Source organism: Gorilla gorilla, chromosome 1 (assembly GCF_029281585.2).
Source record: "Gorilla gorilla gorilla isolate KB3781 chromosome 1, NHGRI_mGorGor1-v2.1_pri, whole genome shotgun sequence".
Lineage (NCBI taxonomy): Eukaryota > Metazoa > Chordata > Mammalia > Primates > Hominidae > Gorilla > Gorilla gorilla.
In genome coordinates, this window is record NC_073224.2 from 158,506,625 (window position 1) to 158,526,313 (window position 19,689).

The window sequence follows — 19,689 nt, forward strand, 5'->3', positions numbered from 1 at the left end:
GCTAATTAAAGTGGATGAACAGAGTCTCATTGTAGGCACCTGCCAGTGGCCTCTGCAGAATCATCTAGAGCCCTGGGGATATCCCCCAGCCTGTACGGCCACAGGAACCGAGCACGGATTCCTGCATCTCTTATCTGATACCTCACCTCTCCGATGTTCCCACTGTAGTTTTAGTTGGAGATAATGACTCCTCCTGCCCCTTGCTCCTATTTACCGACTCCCCCAAGGAATAATTATCGCAGGATGCCAAGTGTTGAGCACAGACTCTTTCTGAAAGCAGTATTTTTTTTTAAAGACAATACATTAAAGTGTATGTTTAAAGAAAACCCCCAAAAATAAACAATGCAAAAAAATTACTCTCAAATATACAAGAAATGCTCTCTTCAGTTTTGGAACACAGTGTGCCATTTGTTCCGTTCACACTTTTCTCCCCTCTTCCTTCCTGAGCCACACAAGATGATGCTGCAGCCAGAATGACATCGTAGTGATGGATCATTCAAAAATGTTTGCAGCAGCTGTGGTAGCTGCTTTTCAAAACAGAGAACACAACATGACCTGAAGCAGCTGAATCACTAAAATAAAAAACACTTTCTTCTTATTTAAAATTCTAGCCTTTCGTTACCAAAGTTTTCATGACTTTAGACTGTTTAATACAAAAATATATTGATTCTCTAACATGCAGTATATTTACTAAATGGCTGCATGCATCTGTTTTGTTCTTTACAGGATTAATAAACTAACTACTGAAGAGCTATCCTACAAACTGCAGGAGTGCCAGGGCATATTGTGAACTTTAGGAGTCTGTGTAGTCTACATTTTCTCATTATCCAAAAGATCATTTTGCAACTGTCCTGTGTTGGAAGCCGTCACTTTGCCAGGAAACTTGTTTCTTTGCTGTGTCTCTTAAGAAGTTCTTTGATACATTGACAGAAATCTATATTCATGTAATTTCTCTTCACTGCTCCAGCCCTGTTTTCTGTAGAAACAGAATGAATCCACATTTCCTTATTTATTTATACATGTTTTCTTCAGGTTGGCATGAAAATATTATTGGCTGTCAGGATAGTCAGGTGTTAGGAGTAATTCTGGCTTTACGATATATCAGCCTAGTGGCCTTTTGGGCAAGTTACTTAACCTCTTATTGTCTCCATTTCCTCATCTGTAAAATGGGTATAATAATCCATCTTGGAGGGCTGGTGTGCCTATTATGTGATATGGCACATGTAAACCATAGCACAGTGCATGGTGGGTACATAGTATTGGTTCCAGGGTGGGTTAGTGGCAATGGTCAACCAATCTGAGGAACAGAAGGAAAAGTAGTTCTGTGAACAGAGAGGATAAGTTTTATTTGGGCAAGTTGAAATGAGCTATGTGTGGGACATCCATGGATATTTCCACAGGGCAGCTAAAATGCAAAACCAGTAATATTTAGGGCACCTGGACTAGGCAGGTAAATGTGGGTGATTTGAAAATACAGTTTAATCGATGGATGTTGATAAAATTTCTAAGATCAAGCATTTGGAATGGCGAATCTGAGGACAGAATCTGAGAGGATATCTATAGTCAATGAAGGAGAAGCCAGAATGAGAAAAAGGTAGAATGACTGCAGAAAAAACACAGGATATCACAGGTTAAACTGCACAATGTTATCTGAAAGAAGGTGTAATGGGACATGTTTAATGATGTACTAGAAATTGGACACTTAGGAATCCTTTAAATAGCAACTTTGTGAGATTTCTATGGAATCCATTGAAAAGAATTGACAGGATAATGGGAGAAGGAAAATGGAAGGTAAGCAGGCACAACAATGTTTCAATAAATTTGTCTAGAAAGAGAAGAGAAGAAGGATCTGGGCTTGAGGTGAAAGAGCACAGGTGGAGGAGGTGTTCACTTTGGAAAGGAGAAGGGACATTGTTTCTTTGGTAAATATAATCCATCTTTTTCTCTTCTTGAGCACTAGGACAATATTTGGTTCATACCCAATTTCTGATACATTTCCTACTCCTCACAATTTTTGCTGCTTTACTTAGATATTTTTGCAGCTTTACTTAGACTACCTCACCAATCATATTGTCAAGTTCTCTCAGTATTTTAAGGTATAATAGTGGAGACCTAAAGGATGTGATCTAATCAAAAGATTGTACTTTCTTCCTTATTTCATTCTTTTTTGCTTTCCCTTTCTTTCCTTTTTTTCTTTTTCTTTCTCTCTCTGTCACTTATGCTCTTTCTCTTTCTTTCTTTCTTTTTTTCCTACCCATATATTTAAGTGTCTAGTGTAAAGGCTTTTCTCTTCAGTGGAAAATATAAATTTAGACGTACGTTCCTCAATGTTGACATAGCTGGGATTCCCTGACACCTGTGGAAGCACTGCTTCCTCTGAACACTCACTGGTTTTCTTGTAGCAGAGAACTTTCCCTTCTGGAATAGAAATGGAAATACACGGCACTTATGCCCTATTCCTGCTTCTTGCACCCGTGGCAGAGATAACTAACTACTCATGACAGCTTTCCTACACAGATTGTAATAGCCTCACAATTTTTCTGAACATCCTCCTCCAGGAAGGGCACTATTAACCCGAGTTGACACTTGAGTTGTCAGCAATTTGATATTCCTACTCTTTGTGTCTTTTCTATCATCTTGATCTACTTGTCCCAGTCTTTATCACTTACAGTTTTTCTTGTCTTTTGTACTTCTCTGTCCATCTCCTCCCCACAAATAATCCTTTTAGTATGAGAGATCATTGTTTTTCTCTTTAGGAAAGATGAACTCATTTAGAAAATTATTAAAGGTTTTAGCGTTCTTTTTCCCTCATCCATCAAATGACGGCACATCTTAGGCTAACACTGGTCAAATTGTAACATAGTAAAATAGGTATTCCTAATTCTTTTTCACAAATTATGCTAAAATCTGCATAATGCTTTAAAAATCTTTTGAGAAAGTGCTCACCTATGTCACCTAAAGGCTAGTAGATACCTTTGAGCAAAGATGTCAGACAGCAGAGAAAGAGGAAGAGTTGTGAAGACGTAAACAATAGTAATAAAAACTGAGATGGTACTCAGGGGAGAAGCTGATTATGCATGCATCTTTTTAGCTAAGTTCACATACTCAGACAAAATAATCACCACCATCCTATATTTTGAAAGGCAGTAATGACTTATGCCCATGAGTGTCATTTTCAAAAAGTGTTTAGATACAAGTTTTCTTTAAAAAAACAAAACTAGATGTTTAGCATTGTGTTTTATCCTTATTGTTGATTTTGAGGTACAACAATTGATGTCAATGAGCTCTAGAAATCAAGGAAATAGAAGGCTAAAGACTTGGGGAGCCTAAGGAATGAATTGTGATGACTCTGACTGCTTTTAGGCCCTGGGTTCCTAGTGCAGTTGTCACATACCACCTCTCAAAATGTTTTCTTAGCAAAGGTTAGGAACTATACTGGTGGCAGCATAAATCTTTGCCAGAGTTATGATCTTTCTCACTGTTACTTGAATCTACATAAAATAATGATGAAAAGTATTCATCATACTCAAAACTCAATCTCAAACAAAATGACCAGTAATTGAAAAAACAAAGGTAATTGGCCATGAATGATGGAAGAAATTTCATAAGGATCTTACTGACTGAAAAATGTTCAATAACTCTAAAGCACTGGAAATACTTTAAGCATCACAAGCCTTAATATGAGTCTATTGGCAAGGAAAATTTAAAAGAGTTCTTGATAGTATAGCATCATGCAGTGATTTGACTCTACTCTATAATTTCTAAAATGGACTGCATTTGCTGAACTGACCAGCAATCCCTCCCCTTATGTACCAGCTACTTCATGCTCACTGAATGACATGGACCTTGCTTTTCTGAACACAAGTGTCCAGGTTATTGAACATGCTAGACTCTGTAGGCATACCAGGAAGCATCTTTCCCCATCCAACTACTGCTTCAATCATATCATGTCAGATTCATCTATTCATCCATTTAACCAATATTTATTGTACACCCACTATGGGCCAAGTACTATTTAAGGCTCATTAGAGTATGAAGTGGAAACAAAACAACACAAAAGATACACAACAATCCTATCTTCCTGGAGCTTAACTTCTAATGGGGGAGACAGACAATAAACATAATGATTCTTTTCTGCCCCTAAACTCAGGCATATTCCATAGGTTTTCTAGTACTTTACATGTATTAACAGTGTCAATTTCAGCTATTACAAAATCCCATTCTATCCAAACTCAAACGTTCATTTCATATCCAATTCGAAGCTCCTTTCTCTTTTCCAGCTCAAGCTTGCCTACACTGGAAGACCTGTGATAGGGAGAGGGGAAGAGCTCTCTGCCTTCTATCTCCTTGCTCTCCCTCTTCTTCTCCTCATTAACTTCTGCCTCTGAGTCTTTCCAACTGCAACAGGCCTAGGCCAAGTTATTCTAAGAGTTCTGTGGACACTCAACTCCACATACCAAGGAAAAGAGCCTCCCAAGAGTGTTTGCAACCACGTGGACATCCATGTTGTATGAGGTGTCAGTCTCCTCTTCAGCTCTGCATCTACATCTAAACAAATGGTTCTCTTTTGAAGTTTATCTTGAAGTGGCGGAAAAAAAAAAACTCACATCCCTTGCCCAGTGGAAATAAGATGCTGCAGCGCTACCCTTGATAGGCCTATAGTTTTCTTTCACAAAGCATTCTTGACTCTCCAGCTAGTCTCACAATATTAACCTGGAGACAGGTAATGGGTTAAGGGTTAAAGCACCATTTTGCTATTTATTAGCAAAGCCCTTCTGAATGGTGCAGTTCAGTAGAAATATAATGCAAGCCACATACATTATTTTGAATTTTCTGGTAGCCACATTAAAAATGTCCAAAGAAACAGGTGAAATTAATTTTAATAATACGTTTAACTGGATCAATCTACAATTTTATGGTTTCAACATGCAACAAGTATTAATCAGATATTTCACATTTTTTTCACACTACATTATTGAAATCCAATGTGTATATAAGTTCTGGAACATCTCAGTTCCACTAGCCACATCTCAAGTGCTCAATAGACTCTTGTGCCGAAGGCCTACCATACAGAACAGTGCAGGGATAAATTTTCCCTTGAAAGTGGGATAACAGTTACTTTTTATTCTTACTCACGACCTCTGCCAAAACTGTGAGACAATCGCAAAAGTCAATTTAACATCCTGAGCCTTCACAAACCTTTCTTGCCGATCACACCATCCCCTCTGTCACTCCCACCCACTCTCCATCATCACCTCCTCCTCCTCATCCTCCTTCTGCTCTCTCTCTTTCCCTCTCTCCTCCCTCTATCTCTAATTTGCTTACATCGATCCATTGAGTTCACATAACAGGCACTGGGGTCCTAATTGTGGAGAAAATTTCCATAAAGTGGTTGAGAAAGAAATGAACGGGTTCTCAAATAGACACTTTTGCTCTCAGTTTCCTTCCTCCTTCCCTCCTTTTATTCCCTTCCTTCCTAAAACATTCACTATGTTAAATTATAATCTTATGTAAAATGTTACCAACTTGCAGTATGTATGTGGAAAGAAAAGCAAAGAGAAAAAGAATCTTCTTAAAGCTGTCCTAAAATTTTATTTCTCATCCTAAAATTTCATTATGGTGCCATTTCATTTAGGGAAGGGTTTGGAAATATAGGATTTTACTAGAGCATGTAACAAGAGATATACAGACTAAAGATTAAATGCAAGATTCCTTTCCCTTTCCCTTTCCTTTCCTTTTCTTTTTTTTCAGAGTCTTGCTCTGTCGCCCAGGCTGGAATGCAAGTGGTGTGATCTTGGCTTACTGCAACCTCCCCCCACCTCCCTGGTTCAAGAGATTCTCCTGCCTCAGACTCCTGAGTAGCTGGGATTACAGGCGTGTGCCACCACGCCCGGCTAATTTTTTGTATTTTAGTAGAGACAGGGTTTCACTGTTGCCCAGGCTGGTCTCCAACTCCTCAGCTCAGGCAATCCGCCTGCCTCGGCCTCGCAAAGTGCTAGGATTACAGGTGTGAGAGCCATGGTGCACGGCCTAAATGCAAGATTTCTTTTAGGCTAGTGGATTTTCCAAGTTCTTTTATTCTTTATTTGGCTGAAATAAACAGATAGGTTCAATGATAAATATCTAGAGAACAAACACATAAAGCTGGAATTGGGGGGAAAAATCATCTAGTAAAGTAACATCCCCAGATAAAGATAATATTTTTTGTTTATTTTTATTTGTTTGTTTTTGAGGTCAATTTCTGCCTATTTTTCAAGTAAGTTATGACTCCCTAATTTCAAAGGAAAGATTTAAATTACATTTCTCTGTACTGGTATGGTGCTTCAAAAAATAATGAAGTTAACTGGTATGTTCAGGAAAAAGTTATTTACTGTAATTTGAGGGTTAGAGATTGAAGAGTAAAAACCCAAACTTCCTAAAGCTGATTTTTGGTAACATTTTAAATTATCTTTAATCAAATCACTAATTAAATAGCCAATATACTGAAGAAAATGATTTTAGAAACATCCTAGGTTATTTCTTCTCTCTGAATTACTGTCATAACTATGAGAAGGTAAGATACTATCTTTAAAATGAAATATAAAATTTAGGTCTTATCCGGTTTTGAATAATAAAGACCTCGTTGCCGTTTCCACAAGTTAAGCACCTGCAGAAAGTCAATCAGGGCAATTATATTCGGCCTATATACATTTTTCTTCACAATTTTAATTCGATTCAGGCTTAAAACTGTTTCTATTCAACAACTGTTTATGCCTGGATGAGGTGAAGCATTTCAGCTGTTAGTGGAGTAAATTCCATAAATATTATCATAAAATTCTCAGAAACCCTTCAATATTAAAATGCCTTGCAAGGGGAGTACGTTATTTAATCATTAAATAGGATACTAATGAGTCCTTATTAAACCTTCCAGATAAACATTGTATTGACATCTAGTGGCTACAGAGGCTGATAACAGATATACTATATTGAAAGCATGTGGAGTAGCTTAATATGTTTTCCATTTAAAACATCTCCTGAATGAAAAATGGGCAAAGTATACATAATACTAAATAATGCTAAGGTATTGACAAGAAAATATAAATATCTTTGTATTGATATGTCAAATGCCAGGGATGGATTTGTGGTGGTCTGAAGAAAGAATAATATCAGAGCTGCCCAAGAAATGTATAAAATATACCCAGATATTTGGTGGTAGATTTACTAAGGCACGCAAATAATAATGTCAACCACCGTTTACAGAGTTCTACCTACGTCCCAATCCTGCAATGTACTTAACAGATCTTATCTTATTTAGACCTCAAAAATATCCTTGAAATAAAATATTACTTACACCTTGCTGTTACCAGTGAGGAAACAGACTATGAGAGGTTAAATTATTTGTGAGGGTTACTAGCAAAACTGCAGTCAGGATTTGAAACTGGTCTGACCAAACCTGAAGTCCAAACTCAGGGAAACCAAGCTTCTTTCTACCTTTGTGCATTAATGACTTTACTTGAAATTAATAAATTAAAAATAATTGTATTCTTCCTTTCAACTCGCTTTGTGACATTTTAAGCTCACTATGTGACAACTGAAATTTGCTTTTTGATCTTTGAGCAATTATTCCTGCTGCACGTTAATTTGAACTTGTTTCTACATCCAGGACTTGACATCCATCATCATGTGACATGTATGTGTGTTCAATAGTTCAGAAATACAACCCACCCACAAAGAAGATAGGGTTCTCTCACTGGTATATGTTTCTTTGACTTTAAAAAATGTTTTTGTGTGTGTTTCTTTGCCTCCGAAAGAAGATTTATTTGAAAAGCTGTCATAGAAAAGTGCCATGGCAAGAAGTAAATTTACAAGAGGAAGTTGAGAAAATTCAAGGTGGTGACCTAGCAAATGAAAATGTGGAACTTGAAAAAGGGCATGCGAACAAGAAAGGGAAGAGGAACAGCTGGGTACAGGGAGCAGTTGGGGGCAGAATCTGTTGGGAAGGGAAATGGTGAGCAGGAGCACCAGGGGATAGAAGCAGGGATAATGATGGATTTTACAAAGCTCAGTTGATGCAGGAAACAGGCCCTTGATGTGGAAGGCCAAAGGGCAGCAGCCACTCTTTTTATAATTGTTCAAATAAGTACATAATTTGCATAACTTGAACAAAAGAAAAACAGAACAGTTATAGATGTATATAACTATCAGTCCTAGGTCTTCCTTCCTGGCTCTTTGGATGATTCTGATGCAGTACCAGATGTGTGCGTTAGAATAAAATAGGTTGTTGAAAGGCAGAAGAACATGACTTAAGGAACACATGTGTTTCTAAGGCCTAAAGCAATTCCAGGAACTCTAGAGAGACTCTTGGTCATCCATGTTGCAGAATCGCCCTCTGCAGAAGCTCTTTGGTGCAGAAACGTTTATTAAGCATGGCTATCAGTCCACAGGCTGACTCCTATCCAGACCCATAATTCTAGGGACAGCTTGGAACAGAAGGAGCCTATGAAAAGAGAATAAAGGGCTGAATTGCATAGGATGTGTTTAAGAAGCACACTGACGAGGTGTTCATAATGAGCAAGGGAAATGACAAGAAGTCTGACAGTAGCATTTTGTACAGGAAAGTGATGAGCCTATTGGGAGAAGACAGATAGAAAACTAGAGTCTGAAACAGAAGTCCACTATAATGAGATAAAAAATCACTAAGGGTCTTAACTTAGCTCTTGGATGAAGATTGAAGAAAGGAATGGAGCCCGCCTGTGGTTTTTTTAGATAAAGGGAAAGAAATAGGTAATGCTGAAAAGGAAACTTTTTCATGCTTAAACTGGTGGATAAGACACCAAAGATAGCTAAAGATAGGAAATTGAATAAGAGCTGAAAACTCAGATGGATAACAGTTGATCTGTAGTAATTTAGGGGATGAAAGAGTATAAAAGGGAAAATAAGAAAGAAGTTGAGAGTGGATGAGAGTCTGTAAGCGACTTTAACAGAAGCACTGGGTATGTTGATGTGACGCTTCTCAGAAAAGACAGCAGATCAAGGAGCCGTGTCCCTGAAATCAACCACAAGATGGAGAAGCATTTTTTAAAAACCATGTATAGGAGAGGACACTGGTGCCTTTTCAGACCAAATTAGAAAAAACAGAGGAAGAAAGCATTTACAGAAATGGTTCTCAAATTTTGCTGGATATCAAAACCTCCTGGACTGCTGATAAACACTAAGAAACCAGAATGTGTGGGGCAGAAGCCAAGTCTTAGAATTTCTGAAAGATTCTCAGGTGATTCCAATTGCAGGAAAGTGTGAGAACCACTGACAGAGCATGCTTTAAATTTTTGGAGGGAAATTGAAGTACAGGTGCTAGGTGGATTGGTCAAAAAAGGACAGAAGTCATCTCGTGATGTGGGAAGTGCGGTTTATTAATAATCCACATCAAACCTAACACTAACCCCTCACTGGGTTGTACTATTTTCTTCATCCTTTCCTTCCACTGAGGCTCCCTCACAGTTTACTTTTGTGGTTGTGATGCACTGGATTTTCTCTTACCATCTCAGTATATTAACACACTGAGCACACAGATTACAGAACTTTGTATGTCAATTGAAAAATGAAAAATGCTAGGTTGATGAAAAGTTGGCATAAATTAGTCACAACATATTCAAAAATCCAGCTTGAATGCTGAGCTACACACAGGATATGCATAAAAATCTGATGCAGTGATTATTCCGTGCACAGGGTATTGAATTTATGCTATCATCCTTTAAACATTAACAACTTACGAGGTTATTGGAAATGCTTCCATTCAAATTTCCGAGGTGACTTCAAATAATACGTTTTGCCCTTCTTTAGTTTTGCTTTTTAAAAACATGGTTTGTATTCATTGTTGTCACAGAAAACTTCTTTTCCATAAGAAATCAACTTTGATTTAAAAATTCTGACAAATGTTGGGGTCCATTTTATTTTTCTTCTTTGATCAGGCTTGTTTAATTCTGAATTATCTGCCTTTGCTTTGAGGCCAAACAGGATTAAAGTTTCAAGTATAGTATGCTAAATTTATAATGTGAATTTCAAGCAAAATTACTTATAAGAAACCAGTATCAACACCTAGGGACAAGGCTGAGCTATTAGCATAATTTATACCAGTGAAGAAACTACCCTAATTATTTGTGGCCAATTATCAATTACTGGTCAATGCTAGAATCACTCTCCATAATTATTTCCCTGTGGTATCTTCCCTAGATATAATGGAGAACTTCATCATATTTTCTTTTCCCTAGAAAAACAATACTTATTTGTTTCTATAGGATTTTCAATCTTCGAGAAAACCAAATCTAAACTTTCAATACTGAGAATTTCCCTAAAATTTTAAATCTTCAAGTCTTAAATAGCTAAGGCAAAGAACTGAATATATCCATTGTCTACAAAGTATTTAGAAAAAACATTTAAATTTTGCTGTTCCTATCCATATTATTTTTGACTAATTTCAATTCTGATTTTTTTTGAATTGAAAAGATTAATTTATACTTCATAAGTTAACATTTTTAACATTAATTCCTTTTCTTACATATATTGTTCCTTTCTATTAAAATCAATCCCAAAGCCTGCAAACACCAACCTTACATTTGAATTCCTAATGACTCCTCCTATTGTCTCATTTCTGTTTGAACCTGTCAATCAAGGGTGAAAAGTGCTAATCACTCCCAGAAACCCCAATCTTGCTCACAAAAGTACCAGTCACTGAAAAAATAATACCGATTGGTCATGGATGGGCAGGAAATCTCACTAGGGATCTAACCGCACAATGGAGTTTATTAAGTCCATTTTGCTCAAGTCCAGCTCTCCCTGCATGCAAGGGTTTGAGACTTTAATTTCAAAGTCAGCTAAAACCGGCTAAGGTAACTTATATTCATTAGCTAGGCTCTGACTGAAGCGCTGTAAAATCTCTTGGTTAGTGCTTTTGGCTTTCGATAATAGCAGTAGCATTTATTTTTACTCTTTATTTTCCTCCCTGTCTTTTTAAAGAGGGGGACGAGATTTAGTTGGATGCTAGTTGTTTTAAATTCTTAACTGGTCCATGTTCTTTTTTAGCTGCTTCTTATTTTCGTACCTAATTCCTGTAAATGACTAAACATCCACAAGAAAGATATTTCTCATTAATTCTCCCTATGCAGCGGTGCCCCTTCTCAAAGCCATGGCTGCATTTATTACTGAAAAGCAGTTATGATGTGTATATACAGCAAGGGCCATAAAGTATTGTAGCCTCAGGTCACAGAAGGGGATGAGGTTCAGCAGTCTTATTGTCCACATTATGAAGACACCAACTTTCTTCCAGTCGTTTTTTTTCTTTTTTTTTTTTTTAACTGTAGCTTATTTGCTTTCTTAGAGGTGGCAGCTGCAAAGGGCTGGTGTGAAGGAAGAAAGGAAGACGGCACTATCATTAAAGAATAAACAGTAATTACCTTGTAGAAATCTCCAGAGTGATTGATTACCTCTTCAGTTTATAAGAACAAGCCTGGGAATATACAATAATTGATTTCTATTACTTATGTGTATTTTCCTTTTAACTTTCCAAAGAAACAATGTGGTTTAATTGACTTTAATTTCAGATTATGCATTTTTATGACTTCTGGAGTTGGCTAGGAATTAAATGAACAGACTTGCTAGCCCCATGAGCCATATTATCAATTGAAAACAAAAAGACATAGTGTGTATGTGTGTATGTGTGTATGTGTGTATGTGTGTGTGTGTGCGCGTGAGAGAGAGAGATGTTATATGTCATTACATGTCTTGTACTTATCACTGGGTTGCTTTTGTCTTTTAATGTAGATAGTTGCTAGGTTTAGTTTGAGTTAGACAAACTCCAAGTTTAATCAAAATGTGAGACTGAGAAGTGGTTATAGCAAGGTCTGGCATAGGCACAATAGAGATGAAATCTCTTCAATGCAAACCTGATGGATATGTGCAGGGCAGTCACTGGAGCAGGGTCAAGCTGGGCATTATGAGACCTCAAATTGCACTGTCCCTGCTGTAATGCCATGGTCTAGTCAAAATCCTGTAAAACTGCACGAAACCAAATTTATTTAACCTGTACCTTCAGCCTACACTTTGATATCATGAAAATCAGACATGTTTTTTAATAACTGTATACCTTTTGCTGGCTGGGAAATTGAGGCATGAATTGCCACGTAATGCATGTGGGAGAAAAAGAATCAAATTAAAACCAGACCCTTGCACCTGACAACACTAACAGTGGGCTTAGGCCATGTAATACTTTGCCATTAGACAAAGCAGACATAATGGTCTTCTCTGAAGCATTCTATCTTCTGGCTTCTTGCAGATTACTTTACAATACTTCTCTGACACATTACACATGTACACATGTGGTACACTGTATCTTTCTCATTTATAGTACCTTTCATATTATATTGTAAATATTGGTTACTTGGTCTTTCCTCACTTTTTTGAAATAATTGCTCTGTTTTAAAATTTTCATTTTCCTTGCTTAGCCCAGTGTCTGGCACATTTCAGGTGACCAAAGATGTGTGTACCACAAGCTATAATGATGGATCTCTGCAGGACTAATGATCATCTTTCAGGCAGATGCTGAGATTTTCATTTTTCTTTGTTTGGACAAAAGTGATTAGTATACCATTTATTCTTTAGTACTATAAACAAAGCAATGGTGCAAAATAACAAAAGATAGCAGAGCTAAACAGTGAGACAACATTTCTCTAAGTTCAGTGACAGAAAAGCACTATAAATACCATTATAGGGACGTAAAACTAGGAGTTAGTGTACCAACATTTGCGGGATCTAGAAAAATTTTTCATTTTTAATATTACTTTGTACTATGATTTCAATAATGAAAAATCTACTAGATTAGCAAGAATGATATTCTTAACACTTGCAGCTTAAAAACAAAATCTTTCTGAATGGAGATCATTTTTCCCCTTCTAAACATGGAACGAAATTAAATATTTAATGTAGCAAACAGATCCAAAATACAAATTAGTTTCTTTTACTTATTTATATATTATCTTATAGTGAAAAAATCATGTGCCACATATTCAAAATAGTAATTAATTTCTGATATCTAATTTATACAATTCCCTAAAAATAATACACAAGCATTCTCAAAATCCAAATGTAAAAAGATCAGAACTTAGTATAATTGTCAATGAGTTGACACTGCTGAATAGCTTTCTATTGAAAGAATTATTGCTTTTATGTTGTGTAAAATATTTGTAACTATAGGAAATCAAATTGTGATATTTGAAGCTGTCATTTTAACAGTGAATGATTTCACAAACAATACAGTAGATCTAAACAATGTAGCTGAAATACGTGACCACCGACAACACAGTATCACTTGGACAATGCCACCAACAGCATGAGTGACACTTGATGGTGGAACAGTGGGCGACTGGTTCTTAGTGGTCCTGCACTTTGTCAAGTATTCCTTTTTCTTTTCTTCTTCTTTTTTTTTTTTTTCTCCCTGGTGGCTATTTGTCATTCTCTGAAGACTACAGCCTTCTCTTCCCCTGGACCTTTTTGAACTCTGCTGTCTTTGAATATCATGGATATCGCAAAAGAAACTATTTACTAGGCAGTAATTATATGCCACCCCTCATGTAAAGGTAAATGATAATGAGGTATGCGCAAAGAATAGGCAGTCCTGTCGAAAGGAAAAAGAGCGGCTTTTAAAACTTAGAGCTATACAAAATGCCTTATAGACTTGTTCTGGAGTAACTGTATCAATTAACCACGGTAAAAGCCCTAACTCAGATGGGCACTGCACACAGCATGTCTACCAGTGTTTTATTATCAAGTCCATTATGATGAGTTCTTGTCCTAGACAAAGGAAGAACAGAGAAAGAATTCAGGCTGACAAATTAGACTTGAAATCAGTTTCATTTACATAACGACTGGAAGTTCATTAATAACAGAGTTTTAATTATTCATGCTCTTGTTTCACTAGATACAGCAGTTTTCCCCCTGCTGTGTGGGACGTCTGGATTAGCTAAAATGAACCTAAGCAAACTGATAGGCTGCCCAGATACTCAGATGCTTTTCTATTTTCACGTACTAGAGACGAGTGGGGGTTGGGGGGATGGAGTGCGTGTACAAATTGGGGCTGGGTAATGAGGAGAGATAGGGAGAGGAAAAGGAAGGCACTAAATAGAGAGAAAGGAAGCTGGCCAGCATGATTTCTTTGGGGCTGTATTACATGTTTGCAGAAAAGAAAGAGAAGGAAAAAAATGCAACTGTTGTACATTTGTATTTGACGGGAGTTTCCACTTGAGACGATAACACTTTAAGTATCAATCATTTCAAGATTTCCTGCTGGGGCATACTACTAATATGATGATGTGTATGTATGCAATTCATTTCCTTTGGATATAGGAGCACTAGAGGGGTTTGTTTTTGTTTGCTTGTGTTTAAAAAAAAAAAAAGGAAGAGAGGAAGTAGGAAGGAAACTTTTTTCCTTCCGTATTATCAGGACAAACCTAAGAAACAAGTTTAAAGTAGGCTTTAATACAATTTTCTTTTAATGAGAGTGGTGGTGATATTTTCATTCTTACTGGCAATAAACAATGACACCAAGGACACTTTTCTGCAAAGAATCTAAACTGTCTTTATACACATCAATCTCCTGACCCAGCCTTGAACACGACCTTGTGAAGTAAGTAGTTGAGGGCCAATTGCTCAGGGGGTTATTGCGAGTCTGGCTCATTTGCTGTCTACATGTTTTACTAATTTAGGTAACTATCTCACAAAAAGAGAATCCACGACACATAAAACAAGACCAAATCGTTCCCAACATCTTTAAAGTCCACTGAGGAGTGAAAGAGGCCAGAGGAAAACCTCTTTTCATTCTGAAATCCGACGGCAGTTGCAGCCTTGGGTTTTCAAAGATGTCTCTGGAGCAGTTTTGTAACAAAAGTTCTCAATTTGGGGAACTGTCATCTAAAACAAATACCAGAAGTATTTTGAAGAAAATAATTTTAGCAAGGAGGATTTATATTTACCAAGAGCTGACTGAGTACCAAACATTCAGTCTAGAAGAGGGTCTACACTCTTCTGCTTGGTTTAAATGTCAAAAAATTGATGTCTATTTCACTGAGGAAGAATTTGAGTCTCAGAGAGACCACAGGTGCATCTAGCAAAGGAGGAAGGAATCCAACCCACATCCGCCTGACACCAACTCTCCCCTGCTACATACACATTTGAAGACCATGACCATTTGTATTTCCTACAAAGTTTACACAACTTGTTTTTTCTTTTCTTTTTTTTTTTTTTTTTTGAGACATGGTCTCACTCTATTGCCCAGGCCGGAATGCAGTGGTGCAATCACAGCTCACTGCAACCTCAACCTCCTAGACTCAGGCAATCTTCCTGCCTCAGCCTTCTGAGTACCTGAGACTACAGGTGTGCACCACCCCTCAGGGCTAATTTTTGTATTTTTTGTAGAAATTGGGTTTTGCCAAGTTGCCCAGGGTGGTCTCAAACTCCTGGGCTCAAGCAATCCACCCGCCTCGGCCTCCCAAAGTGCTGGGATTATAGGCATGAGCCACTGCCTAGCCAACTTATTTTTCTGTCCTAATTTTTTTACCCTTTTTCTGATAAATGATTTTCTACAAAATAAATATAATGACCCAATTTAAAGAATATGGATAGCTTTCTTAGGTCTCGAATGATCAAAAAGTCTTAAAAAGTCATATATCGAACAGTTAATAAAATACTTGGAAAATCTCAGGAGCAAGATGTTAATGAGAACAAGGGCCAAGTAACAATAACTGAGTAAATATCAGACTACACTACCTGGTAACTTTACATCACACACATTGTTTGTAGGCCATGTAGGAAAAAAATTAATCACCAGAATCTGCCATTTCTTATCAAGTCTGCTTGTCTCCCTCCCTCCCTCCCTGATGTGTCCAGAATTTGTTCCTTCTGGTGGGTTCTTGGTCTCGCTGACTTCAAGAATGAAGCCACAGACCCTCACGGTGAGTGTTACAGCTCTTAAATGTGGCACACACCCAAAGACTGAGTAGCAGCAAGATTTATTATAAACAGCAAAAGAACTAACCTTGCACAACATAGAAGGGCAGCAGAGCAGGTTGCTGCTGCATGCTGGGGTGGCCAGCTCTTATTCCCTTATTTGGCACGGCCCATGTCCTGCTGATTGGTTCATTCTACAGAGTGCTGATTGGTCCATTTTACAGAGTGGTGATTGGTCCATCTTACAGAGTGTGGTTGGTCCATTTTACAGAGTGCTGATTGGTCCATTTTTACAGAATGCTGATTGGTGTGTTTACAATCCTCTAGCTGGACACAGAGGACTGATTGTTGTATTTACAGTCCTCTAGCTAGACAGAAAAGTTCTCCAAGTCCCCACCCGACCCAGAAGCCCAGCTGGCTTCACCTGTCACTCTCTCCCTCTTTCCCTTCCTTCATCTCTCTCTTTCTCCACCACCCCCCCCCCCCCTTTCTTCTTTTCTTCCTTCTTTGTAAGACTATCAGCCATTCTTTTCTGTTTAGAAGAATTCTTGCCTACTGGCAGGTTTTAAATTTGTTTCATTTCATGCCTTTATTCCTGGACAGTTTTCCCTGCCTTCCCACACCCCACTCTGCTTTTTGGCCTGTTTTACAAAGCTATCTTTATATAGGAGATTTTGAATGATGAATTACTGCTTCAGAGTGATCAGAAAGTATCAACATATTTACAACATTGTATCCTCTTTTTATCTCTCTGAAGTATGTATAGATATTAAAGTACAAAGAGCTTGCATGACATGCCTAAGGGGGGAAAAGTGTTTTGAAAAGATAAAACAAGATCCTTTACTAGTGAACTACCTACCCCAAGCAACAAGCTCAGTTTGAGATTAAAATGCAATAAATGGGCAGTTAACACTATGTAAAAGTCAGAATCAGTGAAGGTAACTGGGCATTACTGACACTCTATGGTATCTGAGATAGCACTTTCTCAAAAATTGCCTAGTCAATAGGAAAATTAAGCTAAAAAGGACACTCTTCTAAATCCTTGACCAAGGATTACTACAAACATCTGATATGTTCTTGAAAAAGATAATGAAAATAAAACCTCTTAAAAGGCCAAAACCAAAGAAAAAAAAAGAAAAGAAAAGAAAAAAAGAAAGCTTTTACTGCTCAGTGGGTAGTATGTTTGTTCTGCTTTAAAAACATATTTAGTTCTATTTTCTGGGCTTCATTTCTGCTTTAAAAACTTAGAAATATCGCCAAAGGACAGAGAAAACAATGGAAGGTTGTATGCGGAAGAGGAAGAGATGGAAAAGACATCTGGATTACGTTTGATCTGGCAGCTCTTTCCCTTACCCTGTTCAGTGGATGCTGCCCTGGGCAAGCAGAGGGGTCTGCCTGTACTAATATTTGATTTCCAGGTGCAAGTATTCACTCATCTAAATCCTGACCATATGCCGTCATACATCTGCATAAGTACTGCTGTTTCCTTTAAACAAATATAAAATGTACACTTGACAGAGACATGCAAGGCAGATGATCCTGAAAGAGGGAAAACTCCAGCAATTTTGCAAGGAAGACAGTCCACTGCAATGTTTCTTATAGTCTGTGTCCTTCCATGCCTTTTGCCTAGTTAGGAACAGTATTCAGAGGCAATTTGGTAGGACCCAGGAGATCAACATTTCTAGTCTTGTTTCTGACCATTTTATTCTTTGTTAATAAAGTAAAACGGGTGGCTCTTCAAACTCCAAGGAGCACATCCAGTCAATGGGGAAACAGTAAATATACACAAATTCTGCAAGCCATGCTGCCCGAGATTCTGATACTTTATGTCTGAACTCAGGCCTAGGGAATCAGAAATTTTAAAGAAAGTTTTAAGAGATTATAATATAACCTGTCAAAGACAGGTTTTAGGGATAACCATCCCTTTAAGGTAAAATTATGCAATTTTTTTAACTTTGAAAAATGAATCAATTCATAAGTTTTTCTTAAGTTGGCTGAGGTAAAGCAGCTGTTGTACATTTTTTCTTTTTTTAAAAATAAAATGAAACAAATATCTACTTTAGTTACGTGGTATGATATATAATAGACACAAAATAATATTCTGGAGATATCAACCCAATCACTTCAAACACTATATATATAGTGTTATATAATTAACATAAATCATTAATATAAAAATTTACATGACAAAAATAAAAATAGGCAAATGGGAGGACATCAAACTAAAAAGCATCTGCATAGAAAAGAAAATAATCAACAGAGTGAAAAAGCAACCTAAGAAATACAAATGGGCAACAGGTATATGAAGATATTTAACATCACTAATCAGCAGGGAAATGCAAATCAAAACCACAATGAGATATCACCTTGCACCTCTTAGGCTGCTTATTACAAAAATAACAAAAGACAAAGTGTTGGTGAGGCTCTGGAGAAATTGAAACCCTTGCAAACTGCTGGTGGGAATGCAAAATGGTGCAGTTGCTATGGAAAACAGTATGGAGGGTCTTTAAAACACTCCAAATTAAAAATAGAGCTACCACATGATCCAGCAATCCTGCTACTTAGTGTGTGTATGTGTGTGTGTGTGTGTGTATATATATATGTGTGTTTGTATATATATATATACACATATATATGTATATATATATATACACACATATATATGTGTATATATATATACACACAAACACATACATATATACACACACACACACACACATACACACACTAAGTAGGATATATATATGTGTGTGTATATATGTGTGTGTATGTGTGTGTATATGTGTGTGTGTGTGTATATATATACACATGTATGTATGTAAAGGAAATAAAATCAGAATCTTAAAGAGATTATTAAGACTCTCATGTTTGTTGCCACATTATTCACAATAACCAAGGTGTGGAAACAATCTGAATGCCCATAGGCAGATGAATGGATAAAGAAAATGTGGTATGCACATACAATGAAATATTATTGCACCTTAAATAAATAAAGAAGGAAACTCTGCAATATGTGACATGGATGAACCTTGAGAACATTATGTTATGTGAAATACGCCAATTACAGAAGGACAAATACTTCATGATTCTACTTGATTCTACTTGAAGTATAGTAAAACTCACAGATGCAGAGTAGAATGGTGGTTGGCAGGGTTTGGAGGAAGGAGGAATTGGAGAGTTGTAATAGCAACAGGAGACAGACAGATTCCTAGGCAGACAGGGATGGGTCCCTGGTGAAACCTGACCTTCAAGCCAAGGACAGTTCAAAGCCTGAAGACTGAGCTGCCAGTTCTGGATAGAGTCCACAACCAGAGTGAGAACTTCCTTGTTGCCTTTAAACCAATTGAGTGGTGCTTTTTCCAAGACCACCCGTAGACCAATCAGCACACACTCCCATATTCTGAGCCCTTAAAAACCCTGGACTCAGCCGCACAGATGGCTATCTGCTTTTGGGCCCCCTCTCACACAGAGGGTTACCCACTCTCAGATCCCCTCTCCACTGAGAGCTTTCCTTCTGTCACTCAATAAAATTATTCTCTGCCCCACTCACTCTCCAGTGTCCGTATACCTTATTCCTTCTGGTGGCGGGACAAGAATCTGGAACTTGCTGAGCTGTGGGCAGTGGGAACGAATGAACTGTAACACGTCCCTGTTCACTGAGCTGCAGTCAGGAGGAATGAGAGAGAGCTGTAACATTTCCTGGGGGCTCAGACCTCA

The 19,689-nt window shown here is 37.5% G+C and overlaps 1 long non-coding RNA gene across 1 annotated transcript; it reads right to left on the reverse strand.

Annotated features, from left to right (window-relative positions):
- Window positions 1–893: 893 nt before the first annotated feature.
- On the reverse strand, window positions 894–16,108 carry LOC129528660 (uncharacterized). The gene is made up of 3 exons (XR_008673938.1): window positions 16,061–16,108; window positions 11,430–11,482; window positions 894–976 (listed from the first exon to the last, which is right to left on the reverse strand). It is a non-coding gene; the product is annotated as an uncharacterized lncRNA (long non-coding RNA).
- Window positions 16,109–19,689: the final 3,581 nt, after the last annotated feature.